This window comes from Schistocerca nitens, chromosome 1, assembly GCF_023898315.1.
Source record: "Schistocerca nitens isolate TAMUIC-IGC-003100 chromosome 1, iqSchNite1.1, whole genome shotgun sequence".
NCBI lineage: Eukaryota > Metazoa > Arthropoda > Insecta > Orthoptera > Acrididae > Schistocerca > Schistocerca nitens.
Window position 1 is genome coordinate 305,014,057 of NC_064614.1, and position 22,256 is coordinate 305,036,312.

A 22,256-nucleotide genomic window follows, 5' to 3' on the forward strand; every position below is an offset into this window, starting at 1 on the left:
ATAATCTGGGTTAAGTTAAGTATCAAAGGTGGGTCAGATATGATAGTCGGATGCTTCTATAGACCACCTGCATCAGCAACCGTAGTAGTTGAGCGCCTCAGAGAGAACCTGCAGAACGTCGTGAAGAAGTTTCGTGATCATACTATTGTAATAGGGGGAGACTTCAATCTACCAGGTATAGAATGGGATAGTCACACAATCAGAACTGGAGCCAGGGACAGAGACTCTTGTGACATTATCCTGACTGCCTTGTCCGAGAATTACTTCGAGCAGATAGTTAGAGAACCAACTCGTGAAGCTAACGTTTTAGACCTCATAGCAACAAATAGACCGGAACTTTTCGACTCCGTGAATGTAGAAGAGGGTATCAGTGATCATAAGTCAGTGGTTGCATCAATGACTACAAGTGTAATAAGAAATGCCAAGAAAGGAAGGAAAATATATTTGCTTAACAAGAGTGATAGGGCACAAATCGCAGAATATCTGAGTGACCACCATCAAACGTTCATTTCTGAGGAAGAGGATGTGGAACAAAAATGGAAAAAATTCAGAAACATCGTCCAGTACGCCTTAGATAAGTTCGTACCGACTAAGGTCCAAAGCGAGGGGAAAGATCCACCGTGGTATAACAATCATGTACGAAAGGTACTACGGAAACAAAGAAAGCTTCATCATAGGTTTAAGAGTAGTCGAATCATAGCTGATAAGGAAAAGCTGAACGAAGCGAAAAAGAGCGTAAAGAGAGCAATGAGAGAAGCATTCAACGAATTCGAACATAAAACATTGGCAAACAATCTAAACAAGAACCCTAAAAAGTTTTGGTCATATGTAAAATCGGTAAGCGGATCTAAATCCCCTATTCAGTCACTCGTTGACCACGATGGCACCGAAACAGAGGACGACCGAAGAAAGGCAGAAATACTGAATTCAGTGTTCCGAAACTGTTTCACTGCGGAAAATCGTAACACGGTCCCTGACTTCAGCCGTCGCACGGACGCCAAAATGGAAAATATTGAAATAAACGATATCGGAATTGAAAAACAACTGCTATCACTTAGTAGCGGAAAAGCATCCGGACCAGACGAGATACCCGTAAGATTCTACAGTGATTATGCTAAAGAACTTGCCCCCTTTCTATCAGCAATTTATCGTAGATCTCTGGAAGAACGTAAAGTACCTAGCGACTGGAAGAAAGCGCAGGTCGTTCCCATTTTCAAGAAGGGTCATAAATCAGATGCGAATAATTATAGGCCTATTTCGCTTACGTCAATCTGTTGTAGAATAATGGAACATGTTTTATGTTCTCGTATTATGACGTTCTTAGATAATACAAATCTCCTTCATCATAACCAACATGGATTCCGCAAACAGAGATCATGTGAAACTCAGCTCGCCCTATTTGTCCAAGAAATTCACAGTGCCGTAGACACTGGCGAGCAGATTGATGCCGTATTCCTGGACTTCAGGAAGGCATTTGATACGGTTCCGCACTTACGTTTAGTGAAAAAAATACGAGCTTACGGAATATCGGACCAGGTTTGTGATTGGATTCAGGATTTCCTAGAAGAAAGAACACAACATGTCATTCTTAACGGTTCAAAATCTGCAGATGTAGAGGTAATTTCGGGAGTACCGCAAGGAAGCGTGATAGGACCTTTATTGTTTACAATATACATAAATGACTTAGTTGACAACATCGGTAGCTCCGTGAGGCTATTTGCAGATGACACGGTTGTCTACAAGAAAGTAGCAACATCAGAAGACTCGTACGTACTCCAGGAAGACCTGCAGAGGATTAATGAATGGTGCGACAGCTGGCAGCTTTCCCTAAACGTAGATAAATGTAATATAATGCGCATACATAGGGGCAGAAATCCATTCCAGTACGATTATGCCATAGGTGGTAAATCATTGGAAGCGGTAACGACCGTAAAATACTTAGGAGTTACTATCCGGAGCGATCTGAAGTGGAATGATCACATAAAACAAATAGTGGGAAAAGCAGGCGCCAGGTTGAGATTCATAGGAAGAATTCTAAGAAAATGTGACTCATCGACGAAAGAAGTAGCTTACAAAACGCTTGTTCGTCCGATTCTTGAGTATTGCTCATCAGTATGGGACCCTTACCAGGTTGGATTAATAGAAGAGATAGACATGATCCAGCGAAAAGCAGCGCGATTCGTCATGGGGACATTTAGTCAGCGCGAGAGCGTTACGGAGATGCTGAACAAGCTCCAGTGGCGGACACTTCAAGAAAGGCGTTACGCAATACGGAGAGGTTTATTATCGAAATTACGAGAGAGCACATTCCGGGAAGAGATGGGCAACATATTACTACCGCCCACATATATCTCGCGTAATGATCACAACGAAAAGATCCGAGAAATTAGAGCAAATACGGAGACTTACAAGCAGTCGTTCTTCCCACGCACAATTCGTGAATGGAACAGGGAAGGGGGGATCAGATAGTGGTACAATAAGTACCCTCCGCCACACACCGTAAGGTGGCTCGCGGAGTATAGATGTAGATGTAGATGTAGATGTAGATGTAAATAATCAGGGGATATCCTTCAACAACTTGCCAGAAATATTGTACTGCCTTGCAGAGTGTTAAGAGATCCCTGTCATAGACAGACCACTTGCTTTGGGATGGAGTGAGTTTGTGAGAGAAGAACCGCAGTGATTGCAGGACACCTCTACCTCTTGTTGTAACACAGCTCTGATAACAGAGTTGCTCGTCTGCTGTTATGACAAGCTGAGCGAAGGGGTAGGCATGTCCAGGGTGTTGGCTTGGGCTAGGGAGACTGTGCGATGCGTTCAAACACTGTCTAGTTCTGGTTCATCCACATGTTGCCGACAAGGGCTTCTGTTGGAGGTGCTTGCAAACATGCTGCTTGTGGAAAATGTCGTTTGTAGAAATTTATCATGTCTAGGAATATGCTTAATTCTTGGTAGCCTGGTGATGTGTGCCTCGTTCCTGATCAGTTTACAATGTGTCTGAGGAAGATGACTTCTTTGACAAGGAATTGACATTTTTCTTTGTTAATTATGCTGATGATGTAAGAGAAGGCATCGAAAAGTTGTTTGATGTAGTGGCTGTGTGATACATTGTCGTGTGAGAGGAGTAGGAAATTGGGAGCTTGAAGAGTAACCTATTGATAAAGTGCTCCCATGTTTGTGCTGTATTTTTAAGTCCATGAAGCATGAACATAAATTTGAACAGACTGAATGGCATGATAATGGCTGTTTTTGGAATGTCATCTGGACACATAGGTATTACAATTGATGACACTGAAAAGGAAGGCATTTGCCAGATAGTGGGTGAATTCCTGTATGTTTGGAACTGGGTAGTCATCAGTGATAGTGCGAGCATTAAGGATTCTATAGTCGCTGCACAACCTGACAGAACCATCTTTCTTGGGGACCAATTCTATGGGTGAAGCCCAAGAACTGTAAGGAGTGGACCAAGCCTTTTGGTAAGAGTTCATCCAGTGATGCTTTGGCAACCCAAAGTAGGTCATGTGGTAGTTGATATAGTCTGTGATGTACTGGGGCCAGGTATGGTAATGATGTTGTGGACAGTTTTGTTCTTAATGGTGTATTGTCTGAAATGCACTTGTGATGGGTCACTTAAAAACTAAATTGGGGATGAGTGGACAAGCGGTATTGTAGTAACATTTGAAGCGACCGCTGGGAGCAATGTTGCGGGCATCTACGTGGATGATGACAGAGGTGCCAAGTCAGCATGCTGTGAGTGTGTTGGTGAGGAGGAAGTGACAAGTGGAAGCAGTTGGCATTGTCGACTGAGGTACTGTCATTTCAAGAGGAGTTCATGGCCGATGTCTTGAACCTTGTTGCTGACAGTGTTGTTACTGTGGCATAAATGAAAGTTCATTTCATGAGTGTCAGAATAAAGTTGTTGGACATGTGTCAACTGATCACTGCAATTGATCTATCATGCAGAGGCATTCTAAGGAGTTGATGGCTGTCGCGTGTATCTGTGGATGATGGGGGTCGGATGTGGAGAGGGCTGTGCCATTATGCTAATTCACTGAAGGGACATGGCTGCAGACACTTGTGGTGGAGCGGCCACTGGTTGTGTGTATAAGTCTGCCACTGGACAGGTCTGGGACTAAGTTGAAGTGCCAGAGAAACTCAGCATCAGTAACAGGTTAATTGTTTGGTGAAGTTGAAGTCGAGTGTGTGGACCTGTGAGCCATAGGCTCAGATTGCCAAATCACTCACCTTCCAGACACGGACAGGTGCAAAGACTTGAGCTGCACATAGGAAGAGGGTGAAGTAGTGCTGTCCACAGATCCTGTGTTGATGAGATATAGTCGGTTTCTGGTTTAATTGTGCACAAAAAATCTATTATTGTGAAGTAAGTGTCATGGTGCAATCTGTCGTTGTCTCCGTAAGTGTCAAGGCAGCTTAAATATCCAGCATGGTCCAGTGCACCTCCAGTGGAACATGGAGTGAGTTTGGGAAACTGCATGATGGTCTGCAGTTGCAGGGGGCAGCAACGTATTTTGCATGATGCCAGCAGAAACGTTTCTGCCTGGGAGTGGTGAGGTCAGCCACATGTTGTGACTGCACAGACATGAAGTGGTTGGTGGTGTTTCATACAGCCATGGACATGGCGTGCTCAGTGTTGCATTGCGGCGGTGTGGATATGATGCAATTGGCGGTGTTCTGTACAACTGCATGCACGGTATGGATGGCAGGCAAGTGGCAGTTTGTTGTTGTCATGCAAAGGTCATTACTCTGGATGGGGACGGTGACATCAGAGTTGGTGGGAGTCAGGTGAAGTCAGCTAAGCTTACGGTTGGCAGGCCATTTCATGACTAGCATGGAAACAGCACATTACACCCACCGCCATTGTTGTCAACATTATTAATGCATTGTTTTTGTTGTACAATCAAATGTATTCGATCAGCAAGTCTAAGGGTTTGCATTCAAGGCTTTACATTCAGGCCAGGCCACCATTGCTAGTTGCAATTGTGTGGGGTGCTTCACAACCCAGAAAGTCCATTGTATTTGGTCTGGCACAAGATGAATGTCAGTCTGTGTGAGTAAGTGATACCATAGATGTGATGAGTTCTCTTCACTTAGAACTTCATCATAAATAACATGATGAATTTGCTCCTCTGGGTAGCAGGAGAGAGCAGCGTGGACTGTCTCTCACTTGTTGTCTGCTGGAGGGGTGAGGATGATATCACTTATTGTGTCCATATTTTCACTCAAGTGGTTTAATAATGTGATGAATTTGGCATCATTGCTCATGACGTCACTCAATGTAAAGAAATTGTCCACCATGGTGAACCACAAAGTAGTTTGGTCTGGTGGGAAAGGCGGTAGTTTGAGGTGCGTCCTGTGGCTGAAAGATTGCTAGGGTGATGTTTATATTGGTACAGTCCCAAGTAATTATTGTCTGTAAGCACTGTGATATGGCACACACGAGACAGCACAGTAGATGATGAAGCCAGCTGAATGAGTTCCGAAGCAACTGTATTCGTGCATGATGTGGTTGCCTCATTGAAAGCAATTAAACTTGTATCCTACTGGTTTGATTGCTGTGGCTCAGATGTAGCCCGGTTTACAAAAGAAACTAGGTTCCAAGCAAAATCATAGAGTACATTTTTGTCACCTCCCACTGTTTGACGTTGTTGCACAGAAATGTAGCACTATCCAAGAGAGTGTCAGTGTCACATTTTATAATATGGGTTGCGTCTGAGATGCTATCCAAAGTGGATGACATTGTGGCTGAAGAAACACTGTCGCCTAGTGAAAATGCCACAGCACAATGGGGGCAGGCTGGCAGCATTGTCATTGCAGAACAGACAGATATGCTGAATTTATGCGTGACTGCGATTGTGGGAAGTCACCAATGTAGATTTTCAGGTTATAGGAAAATGGTTACAATAAATAACAACACAACCCTGATACTCTGAAGAACGATGTCTATTAATGATACAAGCATACACAAACATCTGAACTTAGTAAAGTCATTGGACCAATTGTTCTTCAAAGAGTCTGTTGCACTGGAGCCAAGCTGACAGCCAGCAATGTTACCTAACAAAGCAATGTTCCCACAGGCGTTTTATTTTGTGTGTTCCTATGCATCTACATGTGCATGACTAAACATTATTAATAAATGTTATATACTCTATGACAAAAAAAGGATGTACCATATAGAAATTATCCGAATGGGATGCAAATTGGTAGATGCAATGTTCATGTATAAGGAGACAAACTATCGCAATTTCAGAAAAATTGGATAATTTCTTCAAGAGACAGAACTTCACAAATTGAGCAAACAAATATTGTGTGGGTCCACCTCTGACCCTTAATGCAAGCAGTTATTCAGCTTTACTCTGACTGATAGAGTTGTTGGATGTCTGATGTCCTCATGAGGGATATCGTGCCAAATTATGTCCAACTGGCACATTAGATTATCAAAATCCCAAAATGGTTGGAAGATCCTGCCCTTTATGTTCCAAACATTCTACATTGGGCAGAGATCTGGCAACCATGCTGGCCAAGGCAGTGTGTGGCAACCACAAAGACAAGCAGTAGAAAATCTCACCATATCGGAAGAACATTATCTTGCTGATATGTAAGCCCAGGATGGCTTGCCATGTAGGGCAACAAAATGAGGTGTAGAATATCGTCGATGTACCACTGTGCTTTAAGGATGCTGAAGATGATACCTAAAGGCATCCTGCTGAGAAATGAAATGGCACCCCAGATCCTCACTCCCAGCTGTCATGCGACAGTCAGGTTGGTATCCCACCATTATCAGGGCGTATCCAAACACACCTTCGATGGCCATTGAACCTCAGTTCAAAATAGGACTTGTCGCTGAAGACAAGTCTACTCCAGTTAATGAGATTCCAGCCTGAGGATATGACTGGAGGTGCCCCAGACAGTGGTAGGATACCAACCTGACCGCTGCCTCCCATATGACCTGACAGCCCAAAGTGATGGTCTGGGATGCACTTTCATTTCATAGCAGAACCCCTTTCATTGTCATCCTTGGTAACCTCGTAGGACAGCAGTATTTCGGCAATATTCTATTCCCTGTTTTGTTTCATGACAAGCCATCCTGGGCTTACATTTCAGCAAGATAATGCCCACCCAGAAACAGTAAGTTTCTACTGCCTGTCTTTGTGCTTGCCAAAACCTACCTTGGCTAGCAAGGTCACTAGATCTCTCACCATTGAGAATTTGTGGAGCATTATGGGCAAGGTCATCCAGCAAGCTTGGGATTTTCACAATCTGACGTGCTGACTGGACAGAATTTGGCACGATACCTATATCAATCAGTGCCAAGCTGAGTAACTGATTGCATAAGGGACAGAGGTGGACCAAAATGTTATTCACTTTCTCAATTTGTGAAGCTCTTTCTCTTGAATAAACAATCAATTTCTTTTTTTGAAATTGTAATAATTTGTTTGTCTGTACACGTACATCACATCTATCAATTTCCAGCACTTTTGTATAATTCTTTCATATGGCCTTTTTTTTCTTACAGTTTATTTTTGACATTGTGTTCTTTGACGTATATACATAACTCTTGTTAATAAAAATCTATAAGTATTGCTTGGATTTTTACTATAATTTTCAAACAAACATTTTGTCTGAAAGTTTTCTTTATCCACAACATTTGTACAACAGTTGCTGAATAATGGTCTTTGACCAAAACTGGTCTCTCATTAAAGAACAAATTAAACAGCAGTTTATGAAGTTACATGAAATCATTCCTACAATTTTTACATTTTTTGGTCTGAATATGTTTTGTGTGTAATTCTTCCTACAAACATTAGAGAATATATTCAATATAATAGAGGGAAACACGTGGGAAAAATATATCTAAAAACAAAGATGATGTGACTTACCGAACGAAAGCGCTGGCAGGTCGATAGACACACAAACAAACACAAACACCCACGCAAAATTCAAGCTTTCGCAACAAACTGTTGCCTCATCAGGAAAGAGGGGAAGGAGAGGGAAAGACGAAAGGATGTGGGTTTTAAGGGAGAGGGTAAGGAGTCATTCCAATCCCGGGAGCAGAAAGACTTACCTTAGGGGGAAAAAAGGACAGGTATACACTCGCGCGCACACACACACACACACACACACACACACACACACACACACATATCCATCCACACATATAGAGACACAAGCAGACATATTTAAAGACTAATATATTCAGGAAGATAGATTGTTTTAACTGGATAGTTTTGGGTTTCTGGTGATAGTTACATTTTTATTTGATACTGTATTTCTTATGGGTGAAATTAAGTATCCATTTTTATATTTTAGTGTCTTAATAATATAGATTTGTGCTCTGGTCTGTCAGTGGTATTTCATAAGTTCTGCATAGCACTGCTTTTTTGTGGATATTTATGTACAATAATATTCCAGAATTCATTACATTTATATGCAAGCCTTGGGATTTTTTGTACCTACTGTGCTATTTATTCTTTGAATTAACCTGGCAAAGATTGTTAAATATTATTTGAATATGAATGATTTTCTGTTTCCATTACTAAATAAAATATCATCAACATTCTGTTTACAATATGTTAGCACATGCATACAGGGAAGCTGACTTCAGAACTACTGATAGCCTTGGGAGAGCCAGCCATGACACAATTATTCCACCTGGTGTGTAAAATGTATGAGGCAGGCGAAATACCATCAGACTTTGAGAAGACTGTAGTGACTCCAATTCCAAAGAAAGAAGTTGCTGTCAGGTGTGAAAATTACCAAACTATCAGTTTAAGAAGTCATGGTTGCAAAATACTAACATGAATTCTTTACAGAAAAATGGGAAAAACTGATAGAAGCTGACCTCGGGGAAGATCAGTTTGGATTCTGGAGAAATGTAGGGACACCTGAGGCAATACTGACCCTACGACTTACCTTAGAAGATACGTTAAGGACAGACAAACCAACATTTATAGGATTTGTAGACTTAGAAAAAGCTTTTGAGAATTATGACTGGAATCCCTCTTTGAATTTTGAAGATATGGGGGTAAAATACAGAGAGCGAAGGGCTATTTACAAGTTGTACAGAAACAAGATGGAAGTTATAAGAGTCGAGGGATATGAAATGGAAGCAGTGATTGAGAATGGAGTGAGACAGGGTTGTTGCCTATCAACAATTAAAGTTCAGGGAGAAGAAACAAAAACTTTAAGTTTAGCTGATGACACTGTAATTCTGTCAGAAACAGCAATGGACTTGGAAGAGCAGTAGTAGTCTTGAAAGGAGAATACAAGATGAAAATCAACAAAAGCAAAAGAAAGATAATAGAATGTCATCAGATCAAATCAGGTGACGCTAAGGGAATTAAATTAGGAAATAAGACACTTAAAGTAGTAGAAGAGTTTTGCTATTCGAGCAGCAAAATAACTGATGATGGCTGAAGTAGAGAGGATCCAAAATGTAGACTGGCAATGGCAGGAAAAGAATTTCTGACTAAGAAAAATCTATTAATATAGAATATAGATTTAGGTGTTAGATAGTCTTCTTTGAAGATATTTGTTTGGAGTGTAGCCATGTATGAAAGTGAAACATGGGCAATAAACAATTTAGACAAGAAGAGAATAGAAGTTTTTGAAATGTGGTGCTACAGATGAATGCTGAAGATTAGATTCAAAAATCATGTAAGCAAGCAGGCAGTTCTGAACGGAACTGGGGAGAAAAGAAATTTGTAGCAAGACTTAACTAAAAAAAGGGATCAATTAATAGGATCTTTCAGAGACATCAAGGATCAGCAGTTTAGTATTGGAGGGCAGTGTGGGGTGTGGTAAAAATTGTAGGGGGAGACCATGAGATGACTACAGTAAGCATATTTAGAAGAATGCAGGTTACAGTAGTTACTCAGAGGTGAAGAAGCTCATATAGGGTAAAGTAACACAAAGAGTTGCATCAAACCAGTGTTTGGACTGAAGACCACAACAACAACAACAACAACAACATATATGACCAAAAATGACTGACACACAGTCTGGAATATACAACATTATTTTATGAATCTACTGTATATTATATGGGGTAAACCTGATTAGGGTTCTACAAAACAGATAACAAACTTGAAACTGTATCACACTAACAGGCATTCAATAGTTGGAAAACAGATGAAAAGCAATGCATAATTTTTTTGACATAAAAACTCTACTTAAGCTGTTGCCCTAAGCTGAAAAACAATGAAATATGAACTTGCATGAAGCAGTGAAAATTTGCCACTATTCATGGAAAAATAACAACAAAATACTAAATAAAAGTATAATAAAAACAAAAAGGGAACTTCTGCAATTTTTCAGAAATCATGCAAATGTTCTAATGTACACATGACAAAAGTGGTAAAAGTTGCTCAAGTATTATATGCTAACAACAATGAAACTGAATGTAACCTCCAATAATTGTAAGACCTACAGGTGAACAGTGTATGCAATTATCAATATGCGTGTGATTTCCTTTACAATCACAATATTGACAAAAAAGATACGAGTCTTCTACAACAAATTGTCAAAATGTGCACTGTAAGTACATTATTCACTATTTCAGGCTTGCAATCACTAGAAGTTAAATTCAACTTCACAGTTTGCACATAAATATTCTGTGTTCCAATAGACAAAAAAATCAGGTAACTGTAACTGATGGTGAATGAATGAATGGATAAATGAATGAATGAAGATATTGTTCTATAAAATACACATGAAAGTAAGTAATTACATAAATGGTTTTCAAGGATGCTGTATTAACTGTTGGACAGAAACTTGAGTTGAGTTAACCAGTTAGATATAGAAACAGTCAAAGTTGCAAGATTCACTTTTTATTTGATTGATACCTAGTTTCAGGTTACCTGGACCCATTCTCAAATCATCCCGACAGACAAACAGTATTTTTGAAATAGCTTATAAACCATGTCAAGTTTGAAACTTCCTGGCAGATTAAAACTGTGTGCCCGACCGAGACTCGAACTCGGGACCTTTGCCTTTCGCGGGCAAGTGCTCTACCATCTGAGCTACCGAAGCATGACTCACGCCCAGTCTCACAGCTTTACTTCTGCCAGTATCTCATCTCCCACCTTCCAAACTTTACAGAAGCTCTCCTGCAAACCTTTCAGAACTAGCACTCCTGAAAGAAAGGATACTGCAGAGACATGGCTTAGCCACAGCCTGGGGGATGTTTCCAGAATGACATTTTCACTCTGCAGTGGAGTGTGCGCTGATATGAAACTTCCTGGCAGATTAAAACTGTGTGCCCGACCGAGACTCAAACTCGGGACCTTTGCCTTCCGTGGGCAAGTGCTCTACCATCTGAGCTACCGAAGCACGACTCACGCCCGGTCTCACAGCACTGAAGCACGACTCACGCCCGGTCTCACAGCTGTGAGACCGGGCGCGAGTCGTGCTTCGGTAGCTCAGATGGTAGAGCACTTGCCCGCGAAAGGCAAAGGTCCCGAGTTTGAGTCTCGGTCGGGCACACAGTTTTAATCTGCCAGGAAGTTTCATATCAGCGCACACTCCGCTGCAGAGTGAAAATCTCATTCTGGAAACATGTCAAGTTTGTTCTGTCACTGTTCATGGCTAAAGTTGACTTTGTTATGTGTTTACTGAAGTAGAACAATATTTATCCACAGCAGCAGACTTTGAAACCTTTTACCTCAGGAACAGAAAAGTATGCAATGTATGGTAAGTGTAAGAACACTTCACGGCTCCATTCAATGAATGGATCAGTATAAGAATTCTGTACATATGATTATAGCCTAGGAAATTCATAGGTGGATTTAATATGGAGTATCACTACATATTTCTTAAAGTTGTTACAGAAATTAAGAAGAGATCTTGAAACTGGCAGTGTGATCATATCACATACAAAACTTGCCACATATCAGATATGGTAGGAATTGAGAAAAGCATTCTGTTTTCGCAGTGACTTATGAAGTTTTTATTTGTCTGACTAATATTATTTCTAGTAGAATCAGTAAAGGTAACAACTCACTGTATACACTAGGTGATCAAAAGTATCCTGACACCTTTTAATTTACATTAATATGAGGTGTCTGAATGTCTGTCAAGGAATGGCAGCCCATTCTTTCACTAGAGCCAAAACCAGAGGAGGTAGTGATGTTGGACACTAGGGTGTGGAGTGAAGTCAGCATTGTAACTCATCCCTAAGGTGTCACATTCGACTCAAGTCATGACTTTGGACAGGCCAATCCATTTCAGGAATGTTATTGGCCACAAACCATTGCCTAAAAAATGTTTCTCTATGACAGGATGTACTGTCATACTGATACAAACAATAATCATCTCTGAATTGTTCCTCTAATGTAAGCTGTACACAACACTGTAAAATGTGTTCATATCTTCTGCATTTAGCATTTTCGTAACTCCAATAAGGGGACTACACCCTAACCATGAAGAACACTTGCATACCATATAATCATCTCCTGCATACTTCACTGTTGGTACTAAATACCATGGCAGGTGATGTTCTCCAGGCATTTGCTGAATCCAAACACTTCCATTGGCTTACTACGTTGCATAGCAGGATTCATCACTCCAAATCACTCATTTCAATAATACACTGTCCAGTGGCATTGCACTGCTCTTTACACCAACTCAAGCAGTGCTTAACAATGACTACAGAAATGTGAGGCTTATGAGGAGCTGCTCCTCCTTTGCACCCCTATCTGTTTAGCTCCCTATGCACATTCATTGTGCTAGCTGGGCAGCTGATAGCACTTTGGAACTCCCAGGTGATTCCTTCCACTGATTTCATGTGATTTTTTACAACCACCCTCTGCAATGTTCAGTACTTTGCGTTTCCACTTCACAATCTAATCACCAGTGGACAATATGGGCAGCTTTAGACAGGCTGAAATGTCCCAAGTGAATTTTTTACTCAAATGAGATCCAATGACTAGTCCACCTTTGAAGTTTCTGACCTCTCCTGACCAACCCATTCTGCTGTTACTGCTTCTCTAATGACAACACAATATGCCCTGCCTCCTTTAATATTGGCAGGCCCACCTCTAGTGACATCTAGTTGTCAATTCTGCATTTACATAGAGGTGCCTGAATACTTCTGATTAGATTATGTAGTTGCATGTTATGTCTAAGATTAATAGTTCAGAAAATAAAATCAAAGCAATATGAAGCATAGCAAAAATGGAATGCCTGTGAAGGGATGAAATGATCTACTAAATAAACACAAAGACCAAATGATCCATGACACTAAATATATGGCAAGTCTCTTCAACAACCAATTTCTAAATGATAAGATTAGTAGTCACAAACATTCAGTCACATCAAAATCACTCCAACTTCTTCAAATGAAATCTGGAAAATAATTAATTCTCTGCAGGCACATATAATTCACAAAGAAGATGGTCAAATATTTTTACGGCTGCAGATTTTGCTCCTTCCTATGCAAGAGGAAGGTTAATTTGTGTAAAGTGGGGGCTGTTTTATCTCTTGTGTTATATTTATTAATATGAGAATTATTTTCAGATAGTATCTGATTCATCAAAACAAACTTCATAGGAGAATAAACATAATGTAAGGCTGTCATCAGTATGCCTAATTTTTTAAACAGTTGCCTACATGACGTTCAAAGACGGGCACCAGATACTTTCCTTACACCACATTCCCATGCAATAAATATTTTGTGTCTATTTGTGGAATTGCAGCAGAAAATTATGCTATATGCTATCAGAGAATGGGGCCATGCAAAGTAAGCTCATTTTCTGGTATTTTCGTCACCAAATTCAGCAATTAGATGTAGAGCAAATGTTGTCTGAGAAGATCTTTAATGTGGGATTTTCAATTATAGTTCTAATTAATATGCACACCTCATAATTCTGAACAATAACTTTTATTTATTTCCTTTCTCCTTTGCTGTATTTTTATTGATGAACGTATATCTTGCCTTATGCAAAATTGAATGAACTATGTTTCCTAAGTTGAGTGATAGAACAGTTACTGAAAACCAATTAATAATACTTTTGAATATTGCAATTATTGCTTGTTCTGTTGTTGCAGTTCTGATTATGATTCTTGCATCACCAGCAAACAATGCAATTCCTGCTTTATCAGCCTATATTCCATCAGCCAGATGGAAAGTCATTCACATATAACAAGAAAAAGATTGGTGTCAGAATTTAATGCTGTGAAACACCAGTAATAATTTGTCTCTAATAAAAAGAAGATTCATCATGAGAGCTACATGTGGTATCTAACTTGACCCTTTGCTTCCTATCAGTTAAATATGAAGTGAACACCTTGTCATTATATCTAAAATGTCATAAACCATGTTTCTCCAAAAGAATTTTGTGATTTGCACAGACAAAGGTGCGTTAGACAGATTAATAAAAAATGGCTCTGAGCACTGTGGGACTTAACATCTGAGGTCATCAGTCCCCTAGAACTTAGAACTACTTAAACCTATCTAACCTAAGGACATCACACACATCCATGCCAGGATTCGAACCTGCGACCGTAGCGGTCGCACGGTTCCAGACTGAATCGCCTAGAACCGCTCGGCCACACCGGCCGGCAGATTAATAAAAACCCTGGTACGTGAAATCTTGTCATTCAGACAATATAATACACGGTCAGCAAAATGGTAGAGGGCTTTTGAAATGGAAACGCTCTTATGGAATCCCAATTATGTTTGCAGATATGCTCAAGTTTTAATAACAAATTGAAATCATTTTTACTTGACAACTCCCTTTACTCCACAGATCAATTTCTGAATAGATAGTATGTATTTGGTTGGGTTACAGTAACCAAATTTTGTTGTAGATTAAGATTAAAATTAAAACAGTCAGATATGTAAACAGCCAGATCATAGTCATGTTTTCAGAGAGAAAATATATTTTATTTGTGAATGTATCAACACATTCCATATCAAGGCAGTTGACTCCAATATTATCCATGGAACATAAAAAAACTAAACTGAAGTGTGGAGTCATCAAGAGGCACAGTAACAAGACTGAGGATGTTACTGCAGTTTTGACAAATCCTTCAGAGCTAACAGAATATATATTCCAACTGCACACTTTAAGCTGTACCTTTTCTGAGCAGTGAAATTTGACTGACTTCAGGTCACTTCGGAATGTTTGTGCTCATAGCGTCTTAGCTATATAATAATATTGCGCACCACAACAATAGAGTAGCCGTTGTGAAAACAGGGTTGATTCATCTGGCATGTTGTGAATAGTGATTATTATTATTATTATTATTATTATTATCATCATCATAATCAGCTGCAGCAGCAACGGCATAAATGAGGGAAGAGAATGTATCTGATCCTTCTAATAGCCCAACATCATCTTTCATGTCACTTCGGCAAAGCATTAACCCATTATTTGTTTGTTTCTTCCATAAGCCAATAATGATCTACTCCCGCTTTGTTTGGGTAGCACATAGCGTCTATGGCTAAAAATTCAGAAAACACTCTTAGATAACTGAATATCATCACTTTCATTTAAATTTAACAGTTTGAGCAGTTCACAAACGTTATGTATTTTATATTTAATTGGCATTTGGAATGACATGTAGTGGCAAAGATGGGAGCTGTGAGTTGGTATGCTATCTGGTACACCAGACAAGCAGCTCCAGTTTGGTGTAAGATACAGCTACATGCCAGATGCCCAACTGCAGTGCCAGTACAGTGCAGTCTGCCTGACTGCAACAGATTCAACAAAAGCTATGGCCACTTTCTGTCTGGCAGACTCCTGTGCAACATGTTCTGTGTGACCTCTTCCTGCATTTTCCAAGGTGACATCACTGTGAAGCTCTCTCTACCACTTAAAATTGCTACAAAGTACCCTCTGCCATGCAACACTAGTATGAAGCACCCTCTGCCACACACAATCAGTACAGAACACTCTACACCTTGCAACATGGTATGAAGCACCCTCTGCCATGTAAAATTGGTAAGAATCACTCCCTACAACATAACATCACTTCCAAGTACCCTCTGCAACACAATAACCTTGCAAAGCACCCTCTGCCACATAGCTTGGGCAGGATGCACACTTTACCACATAACATTGGTATGAAACACTCTCTCCCACATGAGTGTTATTTGTTTATCTTGGGTTTACACTATAACGTAGTGTAATATATTCTCTGTGGTCACCTGTTTTATGTGATTAAATGCTATCTAGACCAGCTGGTAAAATCCGATCATGCATGCTTCTGCTCTTGCTAGTGGTCTACTACACCTTTGCAGTGTCTTCAGTGCTAGAGGCTAAAAGAAAGCAGGAATCCTTCTCAAATTTGCATATTGACCAACAATATGACTTCGTAGACCACCCAGTCTATTTAAATCAGTTATTTAAGCTTCTTTATACGTTGAAATAATTGTCATCAGACTTGTATACTATGATCATGATACAAGTATCTTGTATAACAAGAATACATTTTGACAAGCAAAATGACAAAGAAGTAAGACAGAATGAAAGGTTTTAAAACATCTTTTTTCTTGCGTCAATGATGTTACTACTGTTACTGTGAACATCATTCTTCTATGGCTGCAACACACTTCCAAGCCACCATTTCTAAGAACAAAGGGCCCCCATCAGGCGTGCGTGTCATGTCTTGCAGATATGCTGCACCCAAGTACCTTGCATCACCTGCACATAACAATAAACCATTTCTCCGACAACATGCTGTCCAAAACTGAACTTCTAATAAAAATGTTTATTAAAAGTCACAATCATCTTTCATTGTTTAGAAGTATCATGGGAGTAACCCACAATTTTCCTTAAAATGACATGTCACACCTCATGTACAACACTGGTAGGGAGCACCCTCTACCACACAACATTAGACCACTCTCTGTCACACAACACTGGTAAGAAGCACCTTCTAACACGCAACAATGCCATGCCTTTATAAGGTAACATCACTAGCTAGGAAGCATCATCTGCCACACATAAGTTCAAAGCACCCCTCTGCCATGCAAAATTGTTAAGAAGCATCACTGTGCTTCTTCTTCTTCTTCTTCTTCTTCTTCTTCTTACTAACCTTGTCCCATTTCTCTATGTGGTTGGCACTATTATATGGGTTGGTTTTGCCAATGATAGTGACTGTTGATGGCCTGATGCCCTTCCTGACATCACCATTCCATACGGGACAGAATCTGTGCACCCCCTCAGTCTGTGTCTAAAGTAAATCTCATGTTCAAGTGTGAGAACATTTCCTAAATGTTTGTGTAGCATATATCTGAGGCAGGAAATGGGTGACAGCCCAATATTTATCTAGCTGAGTAATGGAAACTGTCCAAAAACCACTGACAGGCTGGCAGGCTCACCAGCCCTCGTCATTTATCTGCGAAGCAGATTCTATCCACAGCAGGCTCACATCACCAAATACCAGAGTGTAACATGAATTTGCCTGGCTACACGAGCACCCTCTGCCACACAAAATTGGTAAGAAGCACTCTCTGCTGCACAATACCAGTATGGAGCATCTTTTGCTACATTAACATCAGTACAATGTACCCTCTGCCACACAACTTTGACACAGATCAGTGTGTGTGTCACCACAATTACAAGGAGTTCTACCAGTTACTAGATGGGGATGGCATTGTTTTCACCGTACCAGGAGACTTTAACCCAGTTTAGTTCAGCCAATTTGCACAAAATACTTATAAATTACGTACACAAACTTCCTCATAAATCATTGTATTTATTAGTGAAAATCTTATCAAAATTCCTATAATACTTTCTGAGAGTAACCTGAACATATAGACGGAACTGTGGAGGCAGACTTCAATTTATAATTATATAGAAGAAAACAGATGGAATATAGAAGGAGGCAGCTACAATATAGATACAAGATAGAAAATATGACTGTGCTGGGAAAAGAAGGCAGTCAAGTGTGATTAGTGTACAGACACAGACACTGACACACATATATGATGTGACTTACCAAATGAAAGTGCTGGCAGGTAGACAGACACATAAACAAACACAAACATACACACAAAATTCAAGCTTTCGCAACAAACTGTTGCCTCATCAGGAAAGAGGGAAGGAGAGGGAAAGACGAAAGGATGTGGGTTTTAAGGGAGAGGGTAAGGAGCCATTCCAATCCCGGGAGCGGAAAGACTTACCTTAGAGGGAAAAAAGGACAGGTATACACTCGCGCGCGCACACACACACACATATCCATCCGCACATACACAGACACAAGCAGACATTTGTAAAGGCAAAGAGTTTGGGCAGAGATGTCAGTCGAGGCGGAAGTACAGAGGCAAAGATGTTGTTGAAAGACAGGTGAGGTATGAGCGGTGGCAAATTGAAATTAGCGGAGATTGAGGCCTGGCAGATAACGAGAAGAGAGGATATACTGAAGGGCAAGTTCCCATTTCCGGAGTTCTAACAGGTTGGTGTTAGTGGGAAGTATCCAGATAACCCGGACGGTGTAACACTGTGCCAAGATGTGCTGGCCGTGCACCAAGGCATGTTTAGCCACAGGGTGATCCTCATTACCAACAAACACTGTCTGCCTGTGTCCATTCATGCGAATGGACAGTTTGTTGCTGCTCATTCCCACATAGAAAGCTTCACAGTGTAGGCAGGTCAGTTGGTAAATCACGTGGGTGCTTTCACACGTGGCTCTGCCTTTGATCGTGTACACCTTCCGGGTTACAGGACTGGAGTAGGTGGTGGTGGTGGTGGGAGGGTGCATGGGACAGGTTTTACACCGGGGGCGGTTACAAGGGTAGGAGGCAGAGGGTAGGGAAGGTGGTTTGGGGATTTCATAGGGATGAACTAAGAGGTTACGAAGGTTAGGTGGACGGCGGAAAGACACTCTTGGTGGAGTGGGGAGGATTTCATGAAGGATGGATCTCATTTCAGGGCAGGATTTGAGGAAGTCGTATCCCTGCTGGAGAGCCACATTCAGAGTCTGATCCAGTCCCGGAAAGTATCCTGTCACAAGTGGGGCACTTTTGGGGTTCTTCTGTGGGAGGTTCTGGGTTTGAGGAGATGAGGAAGTGGCTCTCGTTATTTGCTTCTGTACCAGGTCGGGAGGGTAGTTGCGGGATGCGAAAGCTGTTTTCAGGTTGTTGGTGTAATGGTTCAGGGATTCCGGACTGGAGCAGATTCGTTTGCCATGAAGACCTAGGCTCTAGGGAAGGGACTGTTTGATGTGGAATGGGTGGCAGCTGTCATAATGGAGGTACTGTTGCTTGTTGGTGGGTTTGATGTGGATGGACGTGTGAAGCTGGTCATTGGACAGGTGGAGGTCAACATCAAGGAAAGTGGCATGGGATTTGGAGTAGGACCAGGTGAATCTGATGGAACCAAAGGAGTTGAGGTTGGAGAGGAAATTCTGGAGTTCCTTCTTCACTGCGAGTCCAGATCATGAAGATGTCATCAATAAATCTGTACCAAACTTTGGGTTTGCAGGCCTGGGTAACCAAGAAGGCTTCCTCTAAGCGACCCATGAATAGGTTGGCGTACGAGGGGGCCATCCTGGTGCCCATGGCTGTTCCCTTTAATTGTTGGTATGTCTGGCCTTCGAAAGTGAAGAAGTTGTGGGTCAGGATGAAGCTGGCTAAGGTAATGAGGAAAGAGGTTTTAGGTAGGGTGGCACGTGATCGGCGTGAAAGGAAGTGCTCCATCGCAACGAGGCCCTGGAAGTGCGAAATATTTGTGTATAAGGAAGTGGCATCAATGGTTACAAGGATGGTTTCCGGGGGTAACAGACTGGGTAGGGATCCAGGCGTTCGAGAAAGTGGTTGGTGTCTTTGATGAAGGATGGGAGACTGCATGTAATGGGTTGAAGGTGTTGATCTACGTAGGCAGAAATACGTTCTGTGGGGGCTTGGTAGCCAGCAACAATGGGACGGCCGGGATGATTGGGTTTGTGAATTTTAGGTAGAAGGTAGGGGTGCGGGGTGTTGGTGGGGTCAGGAGGTTGATGGAGTCAGGTGAAAGGTTTTGTAGGGGGCCTAAGGTTCTGAGGATTCCTTGAAGCTCCGCCTGGACATCAGGAATGGGATTACCTTGGCAAACTTTGTATGTAATGTTGTCTGAAAGCTGACGCAGTCCCTCAGCCACATACTCCCGACGATCAAGTACCACGGTTGTGGAACCCTTGTCCGCCGGAAGAATGACGATGGATTGGTCAGCCTTCAGATCACGGATAGCCTGGGCTTCAGCAGTGGTGATGTTGGGAGTAGGATTAAGGTTTTTTAAGAAGGATTGAGAGGCAAGGCTGGAAGTCAGAAATTCCTGGAAAGTTTGGAGAGGGTGATTTTGAGGAAGAGGAGGTGGGTCCTGCTGTGACGGAGGACGGAACTGATCCAGGCAGGGTTCAATTTGGATAGTGTCTTGGGGAGTTGGACCATTAGGAGTAGGATTAGGATCATTTTTCTTCGTGGCAGAGTGATATTTCCAGCAGAGAGTATGGGTGTACGACAGTAAATCTTTGACAAGGGCTGTTTGGTTGAATCTGGGAGTGGGGCTGAAGGTGAGGCCTTTGGATAGGACAGAGGTTTCGGATTGGGAGAGAGGTTTGGAGGAAAGGTTAACTACTGAATTAGGGTGTTGTGGTTCCAGATTGTGTTGATTGGAATTTTGAGGTTTTGGGGGGAGTGGAGCTGGAAGTGGGAGATTGAGTAGATGGGAGAGACTGGGTCTGTGTGCAATGAGAGGAGGTTGAGCTTTGCTGGAAAGGTTGTGGAGGGTGAGTGAGTTGCCTTTCCGGAGGTGGGAAACCAGGAGATTGGATAGTTTTTTGAGGTGGAGGGTGGCATGATGTTCTAATTTGCGACTGGCCTGTAGGAGGATGCTCTGGACAGCCGGTGTGGATGTGGGAGAGGAAAGATTGAGGACTTTTATTAAGGATAGGAGTTGACGGGTGTGTTCATTGGCTGAGTTGATGTGTAGGTGAAGGATTAGGTGGGTGAGGGCAATGGATTGTTCAGTTTGGAACTGGTATAGGGACTGATGGAAAGAAGGATTACAGCCAGAGATGGGAACTTTAAGTGTGAGGCCTTTGGGGGTAATGCCAAACTGGAAACGCTGGATTTTGTAGCAGCAGTATTGTTGAAAGCGGACAAAATTTTTTGGTTATGGTTTGGAAGTGGGTTACGTATTATTGAGTATATATAGGAAGGATAAAATTGTATGGTAGATTCGGTAAAGAGGAGAAGGTGAATACAAAGTGAAACTACTTGCAAAAACAGAAAGAGAAAATAAGATGACAGGAAAGATTTCGAGATGCAACAGTGACAATAACACACGTAATTGTTGGGTTCAAATTAATGATATGAATATAATAGAGGGAAACATTCCACGTGGGAAAAATATATCTAAAAACACAGATGATGTGACTTACCGAACGAAAGTGCTGGCAGAACCATTGGTTGCGAAAGCTAGAATTTTGTGTGTATGAATGTGTTTGTTTGTGTTTCTATCGACCTGCCAGCGCATTCGTGTGCACTAGTCCTGTATCTAAGGTAAACTCACAAATTATGTACTGTCAGTTTATTCTCAAATGGATAAAACAGCATGCACTTCTTCTTCACTGTCACTAACCACAACACAGGCAAAGCAAATCTGCCATAATTTGGGATTCCTCGGTGCGTTACCCACCTTTTTAGGTCCCACAAGGGAGAGCAGATCACCTATAAGTCTCTTGAAGACCCTGAGAACTTTGTCACACTGTTCTGCCTTCGGGACATTCTGTTTTTATCCAACTCTGCAGTCCCTGTTTAGAAAACATCATGATAATGCTACATCAGAGCAGCAACATGTGGCACGATCCATCACCTAACAATAAGATCTAGTGTTGAAATTTCTGTGCATGCACAAATCATAGAAAGAATGAGTCCATTTGTTATGTGGATGATTATGTTTTTGCCAGCATTAAAGTTTTCTGTCTTTCTAATTATTTTATGTTTGCAAAAAATTACCTTGACCATTTCCTGATAATTGTCATTTCCCCAGCAATCATCTGCAAAATGAAAGCATTACATACTACATCTTAAGGGAATTTTAGTATGACTGGACTGCTGTTTTCCTACAACAATCCATAATCAATAAGTTTCCCCAGTGTTAACTATTGCACTTTCCATTTCAACTACCCTTCTGCCACAGAGAACAAATTGCATTCATTAGCACCTGCAGCATGACTCGCTAGTATTAACATACATAATGAACTGTGCTGCCTTATACTCCTTATACGATGTACTGTGACTCTTGAAATAC

At 41.3% G+C, this 22,256-nt stretch overlaps 1 protein-coding gene across 3 annotated transcripts in view; it reads right to left on the reverse strand.

Annotated features, from left to right (window-relative positions):
• LOC126248427 (TBC1 domain family member 13) overlaps positions 1-22,256 on the reverse strand; it is a 249,466-nt gene that overhangs the window by 27,930 nt on the left and 199,280 nt on the right. Inside the window, exon 10 of one of the 3 annotated variants that reach the window (XR_007545487.1) lies at positions 21,642-21,756. The exons of the other annotated variants lie outside the window; for them this stretch is intronic. The gene's annotated coding sequence lies outside the window, so the exon portion shown is untranslated. The remainder of the gene's footprint in view (positions 1-21,641; positions 21,757-22,256) is intronic. 3 annotated transcript variants of the gene reach the window in all.